The sequence below is a fragment of the Nicotiana tabacum genome, chromosome 18, assembly GCF_000715075.1.
Source record: "Nicotiana tabacum cultivar K326 chromosome 18, ASM71507v2, whole genome shotgun sequence".
Lineage (NCBI taxonomy): Eukaryota > Viridiplantae > Streptophyta > Magnoliopsida > Solanales > Solanaceae > Nicotiana > Nicotiana tabacum.
In genome coordinates this window covers 144,504,095-144,524,393 of record NC_134097.1, presented here as the reverse complement: position 1 = coordinate 144,524,393, position 20,299 = coordinate 144,504,095, and the positions used below count along the sequence as shown (strand labels likewise).

The 20,299-nt window shown below is 37.9% G+C and overlaps 1 long non-coding RNA gene across 2 annotated transcripts; it reads right to left on the bottom strand.

Moving 5' to 3' along the window:
• Positions 1-16,868: 16,868 nt before the first annotated feature.
• Positions 16,869-19,893, bottom strand: LOC107780768 (uncharacterized). 2 transcript variants are annotated; one of them, XR_001646891.2, is made up of 4 exons: positions 19,348-19,893; positions 19,148-19,225; positions 18,942-19,027; positions 16,869-18,066 (listed from the first exon to the last, which is right to left on the bottom strand). It is a non-coding gene; the product is annotated as an uncharacterized LOC107780768 (long non-coding RNA). The 2 variants fall into 2 exon arrangements; XR_001646890.2 differs by lacking the exon at positions 16,869-18,066 and having other exon boundaries at positions 18,077-19,027; positions 19,348-19,885.
• Between the last annotated feature and the right edge of the window lie 406 nt (positions 19,894-20,299).

Here is a 20,299-nt window from a genome sequence, read left to right as displayed (position 1 = left end):
CTCTGCTGGGGAACGAACCCAGAACCATTGGTTCAGGGTTTAAAGAATTCGAGCTTAAAATATCTGTTTTTATTGGCTTTACTTACTATATAATTTTCAACTGTTTATATGCTAATATGCTAAATGTTTTTTTTACCGCTTTAATATTATTTGAATTGTGAATATATACAACTGCTACGAAACCCCCTTCTTTCTGAGTCTTCTGAATTTATGGTGTACACGTGCGCGTGACCCACCTTTCTGTTAAAGTCATACCAAATAAGACGGAGTTGGGACAAGTAACTAGGCCGGGCAGACTTTCGTGCTCCCGGTACGTTACCCCACTTCGGCTCAAACTGTCCGTTTGGGTAAGCCAGGTTTAGAACAATCAACCTAAGGTTTTACACTTAGAATAACTCAGCCATGTACCGGATCCCTAGTAGGAACGAATATTTGCATCATATGCATTTGGCCTTGGAGACTCAACACAGGGGTTGGGTCTGTCTAGGACAGGTGAACCCAAAATTAAAAGACCATCATGATGCATCCTACTTGTTATTTGTGCATTTATTCGCCTCAAACATGCTTGTTGACCAGCTTAAATAAAAGCTTGGTAAGAAGAAAGGAATAAAATGAGTTGCTTTAAAAATTTCGAAAAAATATAGTTTTGAAATAAAGATATTTAATAAATAAAAGAAAAAATTTCGAAAATGATTTTTAGTATAAATTTTTCCAAAATAAATTTTGATTTTATTAAAATTAAATTTCAGATACAAAATGAGCACTACACAAAGCCCCTCATCCACAAGTACGGAGGAATTTCTATGTCAGCTTCAAATGTGGTGGTATGATTTAGGCGAAGACGGTCAAAGATGGGTCGTCAAACATTTGGGAAATCTCACGGACATTATGAAAGTTAAGCCTAGGGATGATCTGATTAAGGCATTAGTAACTTTCTGGGATCCTGTTCACAATGTTTTTCGTTTCTCTGACTTCGAGCTTACTCCTACATTAGAGGAGATAGCTGGCTATGTTGGTTTTGACGGAAGTTTAAGAAATCAAAGCTTGATATTCACAAAGGCTCCTTCAGTACATCGATTCTTCGGTCTTTTGAACATCAGCAGTCAAATCAGGAAAAGCAATGTCATTAATGGATGTTGTTCCTTCAACTTTTTGTATTCAAGGTTCGGAAAGTCAGATGGGTTTGAAATTCATGAAAAAGGCCTTACTAATAAACAAAACAAAGACACTTGGCAGATTCACCGTCGATTTGCTTTCATGGTGGCTTTTCTAGGAGTCATGGTTTTCCCAAATAAAGAGCGAACAATTGATATTCGCACCGCAAAAGTTGTGCAAATCCTTACCACCAAAGAAAATCACACCCTTGTCCCCATCATTCTATCAGATATTTATCGGGCTCTGACTTTATGTAAATCAGGAGCAACGGTCTTCGAAGGATGCAAAATTTTGTTGCAAATGTGGGTGATGGAGCATCTCCAACAACAGCCCAAGATCATACAATATGGGTCAAAAAATGATAATTGCGTCGAGAGCTATGAGGAAAGAACAAAAAATTATCAAGCTCCAGAAGGGATAGAAGCATGGGTATCTCATCTAAAGGCTTTAACGGCAAATCAAATTGAATGGACTCTGGGATGGCTCCCGATGAGGGAAGTAATACATATGTCAACCTCAAATAGTTATCTACTACTATTGGGATTAAGAAGCATTCAGCCATATGCACCACTAAGAGTCTTAAGGCAACTAGGGAGATATCAAATAGTTCCTGATGATGAAGATTTGAGTATGCAAGTAATCGAATTACACCCAGAAGCCACTATTCCCGAAGCTCTACTTCAGCAGATGTGGAATGGATGTCGATACTTGAAAAGTGATACTCAAGTCCCAGACACTACAAAGGGTGAGATGAATCCTGGATATGCAAGGTGGTTCGAAAAACGGTCTCGCGTGGATGATGTACCAGAACCTGAGCTAAAAAGGCCAACAAAAAGACCCCATGTTCAAAACTTCAATGATAAAATCCAAGAGCGGTTGATCTGGGGAGAAAAAGAAAAAGGGTACAAAGCAACTATCCATGCCCTAAAAGAAAATCTAAGAAGCCTCAGTTTGGAGAAAGATTTGCAAGAACAAGAAGCCGAAGGCGAGAAAAAGAGTCTATCTTGTGAGAATGAAAATCTTCATGCTCGATTCCAAAAAATGAAAAGGATTTCTGAAACGCCAAAGAGGAGCTGGAAGGATCAAAAAACCATCGCCAATCTCTTTGAAAGAATGCAAGATTATGATTTCATTCTTGCGGAAAATGAAAGGGCATTGAGCAAAGCAAAAGAAAAGATCCAACAATTAAACGAAGAAGCCAGATCTAACAAGGAACGCCAAGATAGGCAGTCCGAAAAAGACAAGGCACAATTCAATAAGGAAAAAGACTATTGGATGCGATCAGAAGACCAGCTTCGTGCACAACTAGAAGAGGCAAGAAGATGCAACAAAGAACACCAACAAGCAGACCTCGACAAGGAAAGAGCGCAAGCAAGATTAGAGCAGGCCAGACTCCGAGCTTTGTTAGAATCAGCTCTAGATCGTGAGAACCGTGTCAGAGATATAGCCACCACTCGTCAGCAGCAATTGCAAGATCAAGACCAACGTCTCCAAGGTTTCAGGGCACAAATCCACGACCTGGCAGTCTTCACATCTCAAAGTTATGTAAACTGCCAAGGAATGGATTATGAAAGGTTTACAGAGCATGCGCCCACTTTTGCTCGTCATCTAGCAATGGAGTTGGAAAGGATGTATCGTACGCTGGGAGGCCATCCAGGTCAAGCCCCACATTGAGCAGATAATCCAATATTAGAGAACAAAAGTGGAAAGTGGGGCATGTTGTGAGATGTTATGAATTGTATCTTTTATTTTGATTTAAGCGTGTGTGTTTCAAGCTATTTTCTTAAAGTTTTCAAATGTAATTCCATCTTTGTGTAATAAATAAACGTGATTGACTTTATTCTGAACTACGCAAGGTCTGATTTATGTTCGGCATGATACGTAGGCAATCTCTAAGATTCGACCACCACGATAAAGATATATGTAGTAAATAAAAGCGAATGACAATTTTTCAATTTCAAGAAAGCTGGGACAACACAAGCAACCGAGCGAATGCATAATAGAAAGGAATTATTTGTCTAGGAGCATTGCATCTCAACATGTGATTATATATGTGTTAAACTCTCAAGACTAACAAGTTTGTTCATTTTCAGAATTCAACCAGTTAGTTTTTCTAAAGAGTATACTGGCATATTATCACTATCACACAAGATCAAAAGGACCAATACCCGAAAGTATGTCTATCCCAGATGTTGACACAGGTATGGAGATAGAAGAGATGGATGTCGGGAAAATGAAAGAAGAGATGCTTAAGCTCAAGCAGCAAATGGCTGAAATGTACCAAGCTTGGTCTACAGGACAGTTACCCCCATCTTACCCAAATAACCCTGCTCCATCAATGATCCAAACTCAGGATAATATCACCACTGAATTATCCCCAAGTTTCCCCATTTATCAGCACTACCGAGGCACCACCTCTCAGACACCACAGTCTCCACCTCCAAAACCAGTTCCGTACCTTCCTCCACCTATGACTCCTGTTTTCGTAGCACCTCCCCCTGCTACATTTCACAAATCTCCTAGTGAGCCGACATTTCAGGCCCAAGACAACCAATATTACCCCCGGAGCCCACCTTCAAAGCCTCCGAAATCAATTCAACTGCTCCTCGGTTTGATCTCCCAACCGAAATTGACAAGCCAGCCAAAAATGCTGAACAAGAAGAGATGTTCAGGAAGGTCAAAAGTCTAGAACAGTCGTTCCGAGACATGCGGGGATTAGGTGGGCAAGTCAGTGTAGCATACAAAGATTTATGCTTATTCCCTAATGTACAATTGCCAGTTGGCTTCAAGATGCCCAAATTTGACCTATACAGCGGGCACGGCGACCCAGTAGCCCACTTAAGGGGTTTCTGTAGCAAGATGCGAGGAGCTGGGGGAAAGGATGAATTATTGATGGCTTACTTCAGTCAAAGTCTAAGTGGATCAGCTTTGGAGTGGTATACACGCCAGGACCATGGAAGATGGTACACCTGGGATGACCTGGCACAGGCATTCGCATACCATTTCCAATACAATCTGGAAATCATCCCAGATCGATTATCTTTGACCAAATTTGAGAAGAAACACAATGAAAGTTTCAGAGAGTATGGTTTTCGGTGGAGAGAACAGGCAGCAAGAGTGGATCCTCCTATGAAGGAGAGCGAAATGGTAGACTACTTCCTCCAAGCCTTGGAACCAACTTACTATGCCCACTTGGTTTCAGCAGTTGGAAAATCATTCAACGAGGTAGTGAAGATGGGAGGTATGGTGGAAGAAGGCCTCAAGACAAATAAAATCATGAGCTATTCAGCAATTAAGGCAACTACTCAAGCTATTCAAGGCGGGGTAGGAGGAATCGGAAGAAAGAAGAGGGAGGAGGCAACCGTAGTTGATTCAGGAATTTGGCCGGGACCCAGAGGTTCACCGCTTTACTATAATCAACAACGACCTCGCCAATCAGCTTACCACCATGATTCATCCCAACACTACTATCACTCTTCAGAGCCTCATTTTGCCATTAACCATGCTCAAGCATACAATCAGCCACATGTTCACACCAATTGGCGTGCTCCTGTCACACCAAATACTTACCCACGAGCCTATCCCGGACCAGGTTTCAGGCCTAGGCCAGCATTCAGGGGAGAAAGGGAACAGAAAAAGAAAACTTACACTCCATTGGGAGAGTCTTACACTAGTCTGTTCCACAGGCTGAGACAGCTAGACATGTTGAGACCAATACAATCCAAACTACCCAATCCTCCTCCAAAGAATCTGGATTACACCATTAGCTGTGAATATTGCTCCGGTGCACCAGGCCATGATACGGAGAAATGTTGGCATTTGAAAAATGCAATACAAGAGCTGATTGATACTAATAAAATCGAGGTTCAAAACCCCGAAGCTCCAAATATCAATAGAAATCCAATGCCAGCCCATCAAGAGGCTAACATGATAGAAATCACACAAGCTAATGGGGAGACAAAGAAGCCGTCACAAACTGTCATGATGATCAAGTCTCATAAAACCAAGCCAGAAAAGCAGTTAATGGAGGAGAAGCCGGTGTCTAAGCAGAACAAAAATGGTGATGAACCGTCTATGATAGTCGATGAGGGATCATCGAGCAAAGTTTCCGCAAAACAAGAAAGGCCAAAAGTGATAGTACCAGGGGTTGCTAACAAACCCGTTGTATTCGTGGAAGGAGCACGTACAGATCGGGTTATTATTGCACCTGTAATCCAGCTGCCGATCATCAACAACAAAACCATCCCATGGAACTATGAACGGATGACCGTAATGTACAAGGGCAAAGAAATCAAGGAAGAAGTGTGTGAGGTGCAAGGCTTGACTCGTTCGGGAAGATGTTTTACTCCCGAAGAGCTGAGAAAAACTAAAAACAATCCAATGCCAACAAAGAGAGCTGTGACGGAAGAAGAGGCGGAGGAGTTTTTAAGAAAAATGAAACTCCATGATTATTCTGTGGTGGATCAATTAAAGAAGACCCCCGCTCAAATTTCATTATTGTCCTTACTGATCCATTCAGAGGAACACCGTCTGGCGTTGATGAAAATCCTGAATGAAGCTCATGTTCCTGAAAAGATCTCTGTAAATCATTTGGGAAAAATAGCCAACATAATCTTTGAGACAAACAGAATTACATTTGCCGATGATGAATTGCCTGCGGAAGGTACCGAGCATAATAGAGCTCTTTACCTCACCGTGAAATGTGAAAACTCCGTAGTAACCCGGGTATTGGTTGACAATGGGTCCAGTGCAAACATATGCCCTCTCTCCACTTTAAACAAATTAAAAATTAAAGAGGAGAGGATCCAAAAGAATAGTATCTGCGTACGAGGATTTGACGGTGGAAGCAGAGATTCATTTGGCGACATAGTATTGGAACTAACTATAGGGCCAGTTGAATTCACCATGGAATTTCAAGTGTTGGACATGACTGTTTCTTACAACTTGTTGTTGGGTCGACCATGGATCCATGCTGCTAAAGCAGTCCCATCAACACTACATCAGGCTGTCAAGTTTGAATGGGATCATCAAGAAGTAGTCGTGTATGGAGAAGAAAGTTTAAATGCTCACAACAGCACCATTGTACCGGTCGAGAGAACAGAAATTGACCAAGGACCATGGGTATACCAAGTGTCCGACACGGTGTCGGTAGAGAAAATTCCAGAGGGGAAACACCTTTCGAATCCAAAGATATCCTCTGCATCAGTCATGGTAGCTTATGAAATGCTGAAGAATGGCTTTATACCCGGCAAAGGTCTGGGCTTATCTCTGCAAGGAATTGTACAACCAGTATCTCTCCCCGAGAACTGGGGAACATTCGGTTTAGGGTTCACACCTACCGCCAATGACGTGATAAGGGCCAGGAAGTTGAAACACCAAGCATGGTTTCTTCCAAAACCAGTACCACAGCTGTCGAAGTCTTTTGTCAAGACCGGTGCTAAAAATCGCCCGATAACAACAATTCCTAAATCCCAGGTCAATCCTGAGGAAGAATTAATTGAAAGGTTCGAGAAATTGTTTAGTGATGTGAATATGTTGGAAGGCGGAGAAGGGTGTAGCAACGCAGAAGTTCAATTCGTTGGACCAGAAACAAAGCTCAATAATTGGAAAGCCACTCCTCTCCCAATTCGAAAGGAGTCTTGGTAGTTTATTTTGATTTTCTTTCAGTTTGTTTGGGTTATTTCAAGGTTGTAATCCCAAAGTTTATCTTACAGTTTGGTTGAAGTGTGCAAACCTTGTTATTTTTCATCATCCAATAAAAAGCAGTTTCCTTTTTATTATCGTTCCTGATAGTTTTCTTTTCTTTTTCTTCTTTCCTATACAGTTCCTTTTACGCTGGCTCTAGTGATATGGCATGCATGAGGAATCCTCAGCCCAGTCTTAAAAATCAATCTGGTTCCGAAATAATAATTCAAGAAATATATTGTGATTATGAATCAGAATATGATGAAGATGAGGTTTTTGAAGAGATTAGTAAAGAGTTAATTCACTTTGAGGAAAAAATCAAACCTAACTTGAGTGATACCGAGGACATCAATATAGGGGACACGAGTAATATCCGAGAAACTAAAATAAGTGTCCATCTGGAGCCAAAGATCCGAGAGGAGTTAATTAAAGCACTCATAGAATTCAAAGATGTTTTTGCCTGGTCGTATGACGACATGCCGGGCTTGAGCACTGATTTAGTGGTCCACAAATTGCCCACCGATCCAACAGTGCCTCCTGTCAAGCAGAGGCTGAGAAAATTCAAGCCTGAGATGAGTATGAGAATTAAGGAAGAAATCACCAAACAATTGGAAGCAAAGGTCATTCGAGTCACTCGATATCCTGTTTGGTTGGCTAATATCGTTCCTGTACCAAAGAAAGACGGCAAAATTAGAGTATGCGTCGACTATCGCAATCTCAACAAAGCAAGTCCAAAGGATAATTTCCCATTACCCAATATCCATATTTTGATCGACAATTGTGCCAAGCATGATATAGGGTCTTTCGTGGATTGTTATGCCGGATATCATCAAATTCTAATGGATGAAGAAGATGCAGAAAAGACGGCATTCATCACACCATGGGGAACTTATTGCTATCGGGTAATGCCATTCGGTTTAAAAAACGCCGGAGCAACCTATATGAGAGCAATGACCACAGTGTTTCATGATATGATACACAAGGAGATTGAGGTATACGTGGACGATGTGATCATAAAATCAAAGCATCAGGCCGACCACGTTGAGGATTTGAGGAAGTTCTTCTTAAGACTTCGCAGGTACAACCTCAAGCTTAACCCTGCCAAGTGCGCATTTGGAGTTCCATCCGGAAAGTTGCTGGGATTCATAGTCAGTCGACGAGGCATTGAGCTAGATCCGTCAAAGATCAAAGCCATCCAAGAACTGCCACCCCCAAGAAACAAAACTGAAGTAATGAGTTTGTTGGGAAGGTTAAATTATATCAGCAGGTTTATTGCTCAGCTCACAACAACCTGCGAGCCAATTTTCAAATTGTTAAAAAAGGATGCTGCAGTCAAATGGACCGATGAGTGTCAGGAAGCGTTCGATAAAATAAAAGGGTACTTATCAAACCCACCCGTGTTGGTCCCGCCAGAGCCAGGAAGACCTTTGATTCTTTACTTGACGGTTTTGGAAAATTCATTTGGTTGTGTATTGGGGCAGCATGACCTCACTGGCAGAAAAGAACAGGCCATCTACTACCTTAGCAAGAAGTTCACAGCTTATGAGGTTAAGTATACTCATCTGGAAAAGACATGTTGCGCCCTAACATGGGTAGCTCAAAAATTGAAACACTATTTGTCATCCTACACTACTTACCTCATTTCTCGTTTGGATCCCTTGAAATACATTTTTCAAAAGCCTATGCCAACGGGAAGACTTGCAAAGTGGCAGATATTGCTCACGGAATTCGACATCATCTATGTGACTAGAACTGCAATGAAGGCTCAAGCACTGGCCGATCATTTAGCCGAAAACCCGGTCGATGAGGAATATGAGCCGTTGAAGACTTATTTTCCTGATGAAGAAACAATGCATATCGACGAGGTGGAACAAATCGAAAAACCTGGCTGGAAACTTTTCTTTGATGGAGCCGCCAACATGAAAGGAGTCGGAATAGGAGCTGTAATCATTTCTGAAACAGGGCGTCACTATCCTGTTACGGCTCAATTGCGATTTTATTGCACCAATAATATGGCTGAATATGAAGCTTGCATTTTGGGGTTAAGGCTAGCTGCAGACATGGGTATCCGAGAAATCTTAGTCATGGGAGATTCGGATCTTTTGGTACATCAAATTCAAGGAGAATGGGAAACCCGAGACTTGAAGCTCATACCATACCGACAATGTCTACATGATCTTTGTCAGCGGTTTCAATCAGTGGAATTCCGACATATTCCAAGAATCCATAATGAGGTAGCCGATGCATTGGCTACCCTGGCATCAATGTTGCACCATCCGGACAAAGCTTATGTAGATCCGATACATATTCAAGTCCACGATCAACACGCTTATTGCAATATGGTTGAAGAAGAATTTGATGGTGAACCATGGTTCCACGACATCAAGGAGTATATCAGAATGGGAATATATCCCGCACAAGCCACAAGAGATCAAAAGAGGACCATTAGGCGATTAGCAAATGGATTCTTCTTGAGCGGAGGAGTTTTGTATAAAAGAACACCAGATCTTGGATTGTTAAGATGCATAGATGCCAGACAAGCTACAACTGTCATGTCTGAAGTACATTCGGGAGTTTGCGGACCCCACATGAGTGGATACGTGTTGGCAAAGAAAATCCTCCGAGCTGGTTACTATTGGCTTACCATGGAGAGAGATTGTATCAGTTTTGTACGCAAGTGTCATCAATGCCAAATACACGGAGATTTGATTCATTCTCCACCATCCGAGTTGCACACAATGTCGGCACCATGGCCTTTCGTTGCTTGGGGCATGGATGTGATTGGTCCAATTGAGCCGGCAGCATCCAATGGACATAGATTCATTCTGGTAGCTATTGATTATTTTACCAAATGGGTTGAGGCCAAGACATTCAAATCAGTAACCAAGAAAGCTGTGGTCGATTTTGTCCACTCAAATATCATATGTCGATTCGGAATCCCGAAGGTGATCATCACAGATAACGGTGCTAATCTCAACAGCAACTTAATGAAAGAAGTATGTCAACAGTTTAAGATTACACATCGTAACTCTACCCCATATCGGCCCAAGGCTAATGGAGCAGTAGAAGCAGCCAACAAAAACATAAAGAAGATACTTCGGAAAATGGTAGAAGGTTCAAAACAATGGCATGAAAAATTACCATTTGCATTATTGGGATACCGCACTACTGTTCGCACTTCAGTAGGAGCAACTCCTTATTTGTTGGTATACGGCACTGAAGCAGTAATTCCTGCAGAAATTGAGATTCCTTCCCTTCGGATCATCGCCGAAGCAAAGATTGATGATGATGAATGGGTCAAAACCCGTCTAGAACAGTTAAACTTGATTGACGAAAAACGATTGACCGCAGTATGCCATGGTCAATTATATCAAAGAAGAATAGAAAGAGCATACAACAAAAAGGTGCGTCCCCGGAAGTTTGAAGTAGGTCAGCATGTGCTGAAACGTATTCTTCCACATCAGGTTGAAGCAAGAGGCAAATTTGCTCCGAATTGGCAAGGACCATTCATTGTGACCAGAGTATTATCGAATGGTGCACTATGTTTAACAGATATTGAAGGCAAATGCATAGATATGGCGATCAATTCTGACGCGGTAAAGAGATATTATGCATAACTTTTTGAATGTTTGTATTTAGCACTATTTCGAAGATTGAAATGACAAAGGCAATTTATTCTGCTATCCAAACACTATACCATTTGCTTCCCCTTTGAGCCATACTTGTTTCTTTCCTACCCTCTCTTGGAATCAATAAAAAAAAAAAAAAGATCAAAATCTTCACTATTATGTAGTGAACTACGTTTGACCTGATTCCTCAAAGAAGGATACGTAGGCGCCTCACGGCTCGGTCATAGGGTGCACAACATGCACAATGTGCACGGAAAAGAAATATTAAGAGACCCCAATCAAGAAACTGGGGCAGGAATTGTATTGGAAATAAGAAAAGATTCCAAGAGTTGTAATTTTAAACCCATACCAAAGCTATTTAGCTTTTAATACCTTTTCCATTCCTAACCTTAATACCAAAAAGACCTTTTGATCAATCTTAGAAAAATGCTGAGGCAAGCAAATGAAGTGGTTCATAACACTCTGGTACAAACAAGGAAAGAAAGTAAAATGAGAGAGTCTTATAGGTGAAAACCCACACGGGCACCATAAGGCGACGGAGGTTGAGAGAAAAGTAAAATGAGAGAGTCTTATAGGTGAAAACCCACACAGGCACCATAAGGCGAAAAGGAAGTGAAGAAGTGAAAAACGAGGAAAATTTATCGGTGAAAACTCCTTGAGACAATTGAGAGGAGATGGATTAAAAGACTGGGTTGATTAATCCGAAATGCATACCCTGATCATTGGTGCCAGTAATTCCAATCAGATAAGTCCTTTATTCCTTTTCCAACAGTCATCCAAAAAATTGGATTTTTCTTTTCATTCTATAATTGTCGAAATCAGCGTATTTCGTTACTAATAATCTTACTTTCTCCAAGCTTTGAGATAAGTTTTATTCCAAACAAATAAGAAGGAATGTCAAGGTATACTACCAAGATTCAAGGTTACAAAATACAGCCACGAAAGGTGGGAGATAAAATACGGGTGTAAGAAAGATGAAATCAAAAGTGGATCAGCAAAGTCAGAAGAGGCACATGATTACAGTTGAAAGGTTTTGAAGGAAAACACACAGAGGGGAATCCTATAGTCAAGGATCAATTACAAAGACAAAACAGTCTTTTCAATCATTCCAAGGCAATAAAGAGAGACGAAGAGAAACATCACCATCTGCAAGAATACCACAGCCAACCACCCTGCTTTAAACTAACGAAGTTTTCTTTGATTTAAAACAGGGGCAAAAACAATATTTGTGTCAGGAAATACCTGGTAAAGAAAAAGAAGAAGTCAGGCGTCCACCTGGAAAATGAGGATGAGAAAAAGAAGAAGTCAGGCGTCCACCTGGAGAATGAGGATGAGAATTAAAAGAAGTCAGGCGTCCACCTGGAGAATGAGGATGAGAATTAAAGAAGTCAGGCGTCCACCTGGAGAATGAGGATGAGAATTAAAAGAAGTCAGGCGTCCACCTGGAGAATGAGGATGAAGAATTAAAGAAATCAGGCGTCCACCTGGAGAATGAGGATGAGAATTAAAGAAATCAGGCGTCCACCTGGAGAATGAGGATGAGAAAAAAAAGAAGTCAGGCGTCCACCTGGAGAATGAGGATGAAGAATTAAAGAAATCAGGCGTCCACCTGGAGAATGAGGATGAGAATTAAAGAAATCAGGCGTCCACCTGGAGAATGAGGATGAGAAAAAGAAGAAGTCAGGCGTCCACCTGGAGAATGAGGATGAGAATTAAAGAAGTCAGGCGTCCACCTGGAGAATGAGGATGAGAAAAGAAGAAATCAGGCGTCCACCTGGAGAATGAGGATGAGAATTAAAGAAGTCAGACGTCCACCTGGAGAATGAGGATGAGAAAAAGAAGAAGTCAGGCGTCCACCTGGAGAATGAGGATGAGAATTAAAAGAAGTCAGGCGTCCACCTGGAGAATGAGGATGAAGAATTAAAGAAATCAGGCGTCCACCTGGAGAATGAGGATGAGAATTGAAGAAATCAGGCGTCCACCTGGAGAATGAGGATGAGAAAAAAAAGAAGTCAGGCGTCCACCTGGAGAATGAGGATGAGAAAAGAAGAAGTCAGGCGTCCACCTGGAGAATGAGGATGAGAGAAGAAGAAGTCAGGCGTCCACCTGGAGAATGAGGATAAGAATTGAAGAAGTCAGGCGTCCACCTGGAGAATGAAGATGAGAATTAAAGAAGTCAGGCGTCCACCTGGAGAATGAGGATGAGAAAAAGAAGAAATCAGGCGTCCACCTGGAAAATGAGGATGAAGAAAGAAAAGAAGCAGTCGAGGCACCCACCTGAAGAACGAGGAAATGCAATTGAAATGTTGAAATCAAAAGCCCGCTCATATGAAAAAGGAGCACACTTAGAATCAATAAAACAGAGGAGTCCAACAAGATCCCCAACAAGAAACAACAAGAGTTCCAAAAGGAATACGGAATAAGACCAATGCCCAAGAGTCACCAAGATATCAAGACAACAAGAAACGCGAGAGCATGATCTAGATAAGATTTTATAATTCATGTACCATAGTCTAGTTTAATTTTGTATTTCCTTTACAGTAAGGTGTAATAAGGAGGTCAGCAAGCAGTAAAAACAGCACGAAGCAGCAGTAACATCACAGTCCCACGGTAGTCCCAGCTACCAAAACTTCCCGAACTACATTGACCTGATTCCTGTTTAGCCCAGGATATGTAGGAAACCTTTGAAGCAAAGGTTCGGTCAAATCTTTTTCAAAAAAAAAATAAAAAAAATAAAAAAAATGCTTCACACTGAGTACTCGGATGGGCAAAAATCGCTCGCTTTATCTTTGCACGAAAACCCTTCGTGTCTTCGGGCAAAGAGGGGCAGTTGTAAGCACGTGATTTTTGCCCTATATGAGAATTACTCCCAAAAAATTCAAAAAATAAAATAATTTTTCTTGGTGTGCAATTTTTGTGATATTTTGTGTAACTATTTGTATGTTTGTCTATACATGTTTATTTGTTAAATTAATAAAAAAATACAAAAATAGGCATCTTTTGCATTTTTAGCATTTAATGTCCAAATGAACAATTTTATGCTTAATTATTACTTAATTGTGCGTTAATTGTTATTGGAAGTTAATTTGCGCTTTTATAACTTAATTTAGTTCTTAATAATAATTTAAGTACTTTTATAATTTAGTTTTAGAAAAATAAAAGAAGAAAAGAGAACAAAAATACAAAGAAAAATCGGATTGGGCCACTTCTTCAATTTCAAACCACAGGCCCAAATAATTGCCCAACTTTCCCCATGACCCGGTCCGTTTCAAACCGGGTCGACCCGGTCCGCTCCATTAACCCAACACCCCATCTTCATTTTTGTCCAACACAAAACAAAACCAAAAAAATAAAAAATAAAAGGTGAATTATCACTATTAATAGTTTTATTTTTTGTTTTTTTTATATATAAAAAAAATCCGAAAATATTTTATTTTATTTTTTTATTTTTATTTTTTTATTTTTTTAAAAAAAACATATATAATAATTTCGGGAATGTTTTTTTTAAAAAAAAAAAGTAAAAGAATGTAGAAAATTTAAAAAAAAAAAAGTTTTAAAAAAAAAATAAAAAAATTTAAAAGTAAAAGAAGGTTGGAATTAAAAAATAAATATAAAGGTATCTGAAAATTTAAAAAAATTTAAAGTAATTGAAAGTAGCATTTTTAAAAGAAAAAAGAAAAGATAGTGGTTTGTTTTTTAAAGAAAAGTTAAATAAAGTGAGATTCTCTTTTAAAAAAAATAAAAAGTGGGATTTTAAATAAGATAAAGTAATTAAAGTTGGAATTTTAAAAATAAAAGTAAATAAAGGTGGGATTTCTTTTTCTAAAAAAATAAAAGCAATTTGTAAGTGGGATTTCTTTTAATTAAAAAAAATAATAAAATAATAAAAAATAAATCTGAAAATTTCGAAAATTTTGCTATAAATAGAAGAGAAAATTTAGGAAGAAGGGTGGAAAAAAAAAGAGAGGAAAAACTAGATAGAGAGAAGAAAAAAAGAGGGGGCGGAGTGAGAAGTATACACCCGATATACATTCTGGATACACTGAATATACAGGGACAGAATTCATTTTGGAGAGTTTTGAAGTTGAAAAGAATAGTTACTGTTTCATTGCCTCGCTTAAGATCTGAAATAGTCAGAACCTTCCTGCCTTTTACTTCTTCTCTATACTTGGAGTCGTTTATAGTGTCCTGGGTTTACTACTATTCCTACTGTTACTGGTCTATTCCTGTGTTGCTGGACTGTCGTTGTTGTGCTACATTGTTACTACTGTTGCTGCTTCTCAGCTTCATCTTCTCTTGTTTTCCAATACCAGGTACATGTCTTTTAAATTTTAAGTTGGAAAGAGATTCAACATGACTCATCAATGAAGTTTGAATTGAAATTCTGTTTTCTATTTGTCCAAGTTCATCAATTTAAATTTCATTTTTGTTTTATGTTAGTTAATTAGTAGTGAATTCAATTTGATAGCTATGAGCTAATTGTCTTACTTTGAAAGTTCGTATAAAGATTTGTAATAATATTAGCTCATTATCTCATTATTTTAATCATATTAAATTGTCAAAGTAGGGAATATGGCATGAATGTTGGTCATTATTTAATTTTGTTGTTAGTTAAGCAAGAAGTGATGTAGAAGTGCCAAGAAAATTACAGTAGTGATATTTATTGTTAAATAAGGTTAAGATGGTGTTGTTGGTATATTTTTATAAGATAATAGATGTGTGTATAAACGTTGGCGAAAGGTGATATGATGTAGCTTGTTACAATGTTAAAATGTTATGAATGTTTACGATATACAGTTAAGTTGCATGTAAGGTAATTTTATTGAATTAACTTGTATAATAATTCCTTTCTTATAAACTCGATACCTATATACCTTCATAAGACAAATTGATCAAATAATTAGGCTTATTAGATTAAAAGCGATTATATGAGAATGAAACGAGATGTATAAGTACCAATTGCAACACTTGATATCAATGGTAATTAGAAATAGAATTTGCATTAAGTAAATCATGAAAAAAAAATTTGGAAAATATTTCCTTCCTTTATGAATCATTCATTTTCAGTTTTATATGCAATTTATTCTTTGATATATATATATATATATGTCATATTTGTTTTTTTAAAATAATATTAATCATATTTGTATTCTGTCCTTTGAAATTGAATAGTTGAAATGAATATAACTTATATTCGGAAAATATAATCAACGGTCAACATTTAATAAATTGTAAATTCTTTTCAAAGAATTTAAGGGCACCTTAAATGGGAATTTATCATGATTTTCACATAAAAATGTATAGATATAATAAACAATTTGTGGAAAATCCCTAATATCATTACGAATATTTTGCACAATTAGGGATACGTTCGCGTACCCTGATTATATTTTTAAAAGCAAAAATTCGGATTATGCGTACGCGCAATTTCGAACGAATATTTAATAAAAGGATTTTTCCAAAAGGCGTTAAATCAATTTCATAAAAACCCGAGATGTACGGTTCATTATTCAAGAAAAACAAATATTCTTGATCCAACACAATTTCGAAAAATGATTGCTTAATAAATATATTATAAAAAGTTATTGTGTACACGTACGCGTGACACAAGTCCGCAATTTTTTTTAACACGAATATACGTACGCGTAATTCGATTCAAAGAAGGGTCATCAATAAGCGGTAGTAAAAACATGTAACATCAATGTATTTAATAAAATCAAGGTAATTAAGCCAATAATAAAAACAGTTAAGCGACCGTGCTAGAACCACGGAATCCGGAAATGCCTAACACCTTCTTCCGGATTAACAGAATTCCTTACTCAGGATTTCTGGTTCGCAGAATAATAAACAGAGTCATATTCTCCTCGATTCAGGGATTATAATTGGTGACTTGGGACGCCTTAAAATTCCCAGGTGGCGACTCTAAAACAAATAAACAAATCCCGTTTCGACTGTCCTTCAATTGGAGAAAACTCCCCACGCGCCCTGCGGGCGCGGCGAAAAGGAGGTGCGACAATTTTGCACACACATCCCAAATGACACAACGGAACTATTGCAACTCTCGAAATTCCATTCCGACTCCTATATCAAAATCTCACCTATCAACCGGAAATCGCTAAAAATCCAATTTCGCCAATCCAAGCCTAAACCTACTCCGGACCTCTAAAACTCATTCCGATCACGCTCCTAAGTCCCAAATCACCTCCTGAAGCTATCCGAACCATCGGAACTCACATCCGAGCCCTCGAACACATAAGTCAACATCCTGTTGACTTTTCCAACTTAAGCTTCCTCAAAAGAGACTAAGTGTCTCAAACCTAACCAAATCATTTCCGAACCCGAACCAATCAACCCGGTCACATATAAAACTGATAGACAAAGCAATAAGAAGCAGAAATGGGGGAAACAGAGCAGTAACTCATGAGACGACTGGTCGGGTCGTCACAATAATGAATCATCAACAAATTATATAAATTGCTTACTGGAATCAAGTAACATCAATATATTAATAAACCACAAAATACATTAAATTAAATTATCATTAGTCTCAAAAATTTGCTTTAAACACAACTACTCCAACCATTAAATATAAAACATCAATATTATAATTAGTCTTAAAACTAACATTAAACAAAACATCCATTCCAACCATTATGGATAAAAGATCTACTATGGCCATTCAATCGAATACAATACGTAATTATCTAATACATTTGCAAGCACCTCAATGGTTGTCGTTAGGATTGTTTCCACCGGATGATCTTCTTATATCCATAGGTGAAATGGATCTGCTAGCCGCATCACTTGGCTACAGAACATATGATTATTGTTTCTCTTCTTAGTTGGCCTCCATCTAGAAGTATGACAATACCTGCATGTTTCCTCATTAGCATCATCTCCCCAGTACGACATGTAATCGTTTGGACAAGCATCTATCTTGATATAAACAAGACAAAGCTTTTTGATGGTATTCTTGGCCTCATAAAAAGAATTAGGTGTCCTTGCAAATCCAAATACATCCTTCAGTAAATCTAGCATCATAGTCATTCCCTTGTCACTTAGCCCAGACAAACACTTTATGTGATACAACTTCAACAAAAATTCTAGCTTCGAGTACTTGGACCCTTCATATAATTCTTCACTTCCATCTCTAAGCAACTCAAAAAATTCTTTGTTATTTGAAGAATGCAGATCATTTAATATATCTTCTTCTCCAACTACTTGTGACGGACCTGCATCAATGCCCTCATACCTTAAACTCGAGAATGCTTTATTTATCAACAATTCCATAGGATTTTTAGGAGGCAGTGCATCTGGGATAACCTTTGTGCTTCTAGAGTTCTCCAACACTTCTGTTTCCCCATGAAGAATCCAAGTGACATAATTTTGAGGGAATGGCTTGCTAATCAAATGATCGTACACTATCTCTCTAGTCTGCCACTTCCCAAAATTATATTTAGGACATGGACATTTTATTCTATCTCCTATAGAAGCATTCTTAAATGCAAAATTTAGAAATTGATTCAAACCAAGTAAATACTTTGTTGTATTTCTAGGCATTCCAATCCAAGATTTATCCATTAAAAGGTATTGTAACCTACAATATTTCCATGAGAAAGTTTGATTTAGTAACCTATCAACGGAATAACATTATAAAATTTTGTAATAATAAAAAAATGGCAGAGGAAAATATTTGTTAAAGAATAAGATGGAAATCATGGGTTGTGTACATAAATGCCAACTAAGGCTGCGTAAGGTTGTGTACATAAGACCCTAAATAAACTACCAATAATATTGTTGGATATAAAACTACCGATGATATTGTTAGAGTTTGTTTGTCTATCACACACATTCGTTAAGGATATAAATTGAGCTTCTCTATTCTCCTTGCCAATCTAGCCTTCAAGCTTACTCTACAGATCAATAATTCCTCATGCTATTTTTATAACAACATATAGTTTTTTGATAAGGTGTTTGGCAGTCATCTTTAGAGATATTAACTAACTAAATTCAATGTGAACGATAAAAAAAAAATAATGAACGACAAAATTCTTTAATTGAGAAAAGGGCAGAACCAAAGATCAAGAGAAAATGGAACATTATTCTGCGAAATTTGTCTTTTGTACACAAACCAGAAGGTGCATATCCAAGAAAAACACAACAGCTAATAGAAATAAAGAGGAATCTAATGATTTTGTTACAAGTGAAAATAAATGCATCATGGCAATGAAGTAGTCTCCTATTAGCTTTCGGACCAAACTGCATTCACTGGAGTTACACATTTTCTAGAAGTTCAGAATTTGCAGTCAATAATAATTTGAGATTCAATATTCACTTTTACACAGTTTGTGAATCATATATTACGCCATTAAGTCATAAGGAACTTTTTTTTTTAGCATAACAAGATGAAGCTAATCTTTTAGATATAATTGAATGAAATACCCAAAACCTGCAGAAAAACAAAAAATATACCATGAGACTGATTCAAACACAACGTAGAGCAGAAAGAGGAAAAGCAGTCGGCGACAATTGCATTTCTCTGAAGGTCCCCAGAAGTTCTAAAATACACATGGAAACGAAAATATTTCAATTAAGACCCAAATCGCAGAAATTAACCTACAAAATACATAAAAAATCTTAATTTTAGAACCTAATGCAAAGGGAGAAAGAGGACTTACATCTCAATTCAACAAAGAGTGTTATATCCTTCTTCAAAATACACCGATTCTACCAAATTTCTTCAAAATACACCGATTCTACAAATTAACAAAGAAAATAAACTTAAAACCCACATGCACGAAGAAACAAAGACAAAAAGCAAAATCAAAGCAAAATCGAAGAGGAATTTGTATGAAAGAGCAAAATCAAATAAACTTACATCCAATTGATTGATAGATCTAAAGTTTTCTTTCATATCTCTTTTATTTTGCAACAGAGGAGGCGCTGAAGAAAGAGGAGCCGTTGAAGAAAAGCAGAGAACTATTGTATTTGGAATTTTGCAACTACACGGGCTTGAAATCGGAGAAAATGAAGAAGAAATGGAAGAGATTAAGTGAAGGAAAAGAGATCCGCGGTTTTGATTAAGTGAAGAAGAAATGGAATATTGCTATGGGTTTTGATTAAGTGAGAGTGGGTGAGAGTTTCTGAAAATGAAAAAAGCGAAAATAAGAAAGGGATTTGGGAAAAAAAGAGAGGGAAAAGATTAAAAAATAAGGGAAACATATAGGGATTAGTGGGCGCTATTTTTTAAATGATTGCGGAGGTTACCGACCGCCGTAAATAAAAAATATTTGCGGGAGTAAATAAACCCCACAATTTGATATAGATTGCGGAGGTTATAGTAACCGCCACATTAAAACCTTCGCAAACCAATTGTCGGTTCATGTAACCTCATTGTTTAGGTACTTTGGCTCATCTATAAAGATGTGGATATTCCTTTTTCTTTATTCTTTTTATATCTGAGACTCTCAAACAACTTAACTGTAAATAGAGAACAGGGAAACTCTCAGTTGCTACCTTTTGGTACAAATATGCAAAATGCATCTCATTTTTTATCTTTTTCCCAGTTATCAACAGGATAATCATAATCAGTGAAGAGCATGTACTCTTTTAATTGAAATAATCTACTACATCATATTGTCTCTTCCATACTTTTGCAAATTACTAACAACTACATTTAAAAACTATGATATGAGAAGCACGAAATAAACTAATCAGCGGCCACTTTTCATGTATCGAAATAGCTTCCATAACTCGCACAAGTGTCGTCACCGGGTTAGGGCTACCTGATCCAAGAGCAAACATAAAAAAGTGAAAAAATTGTATGCATT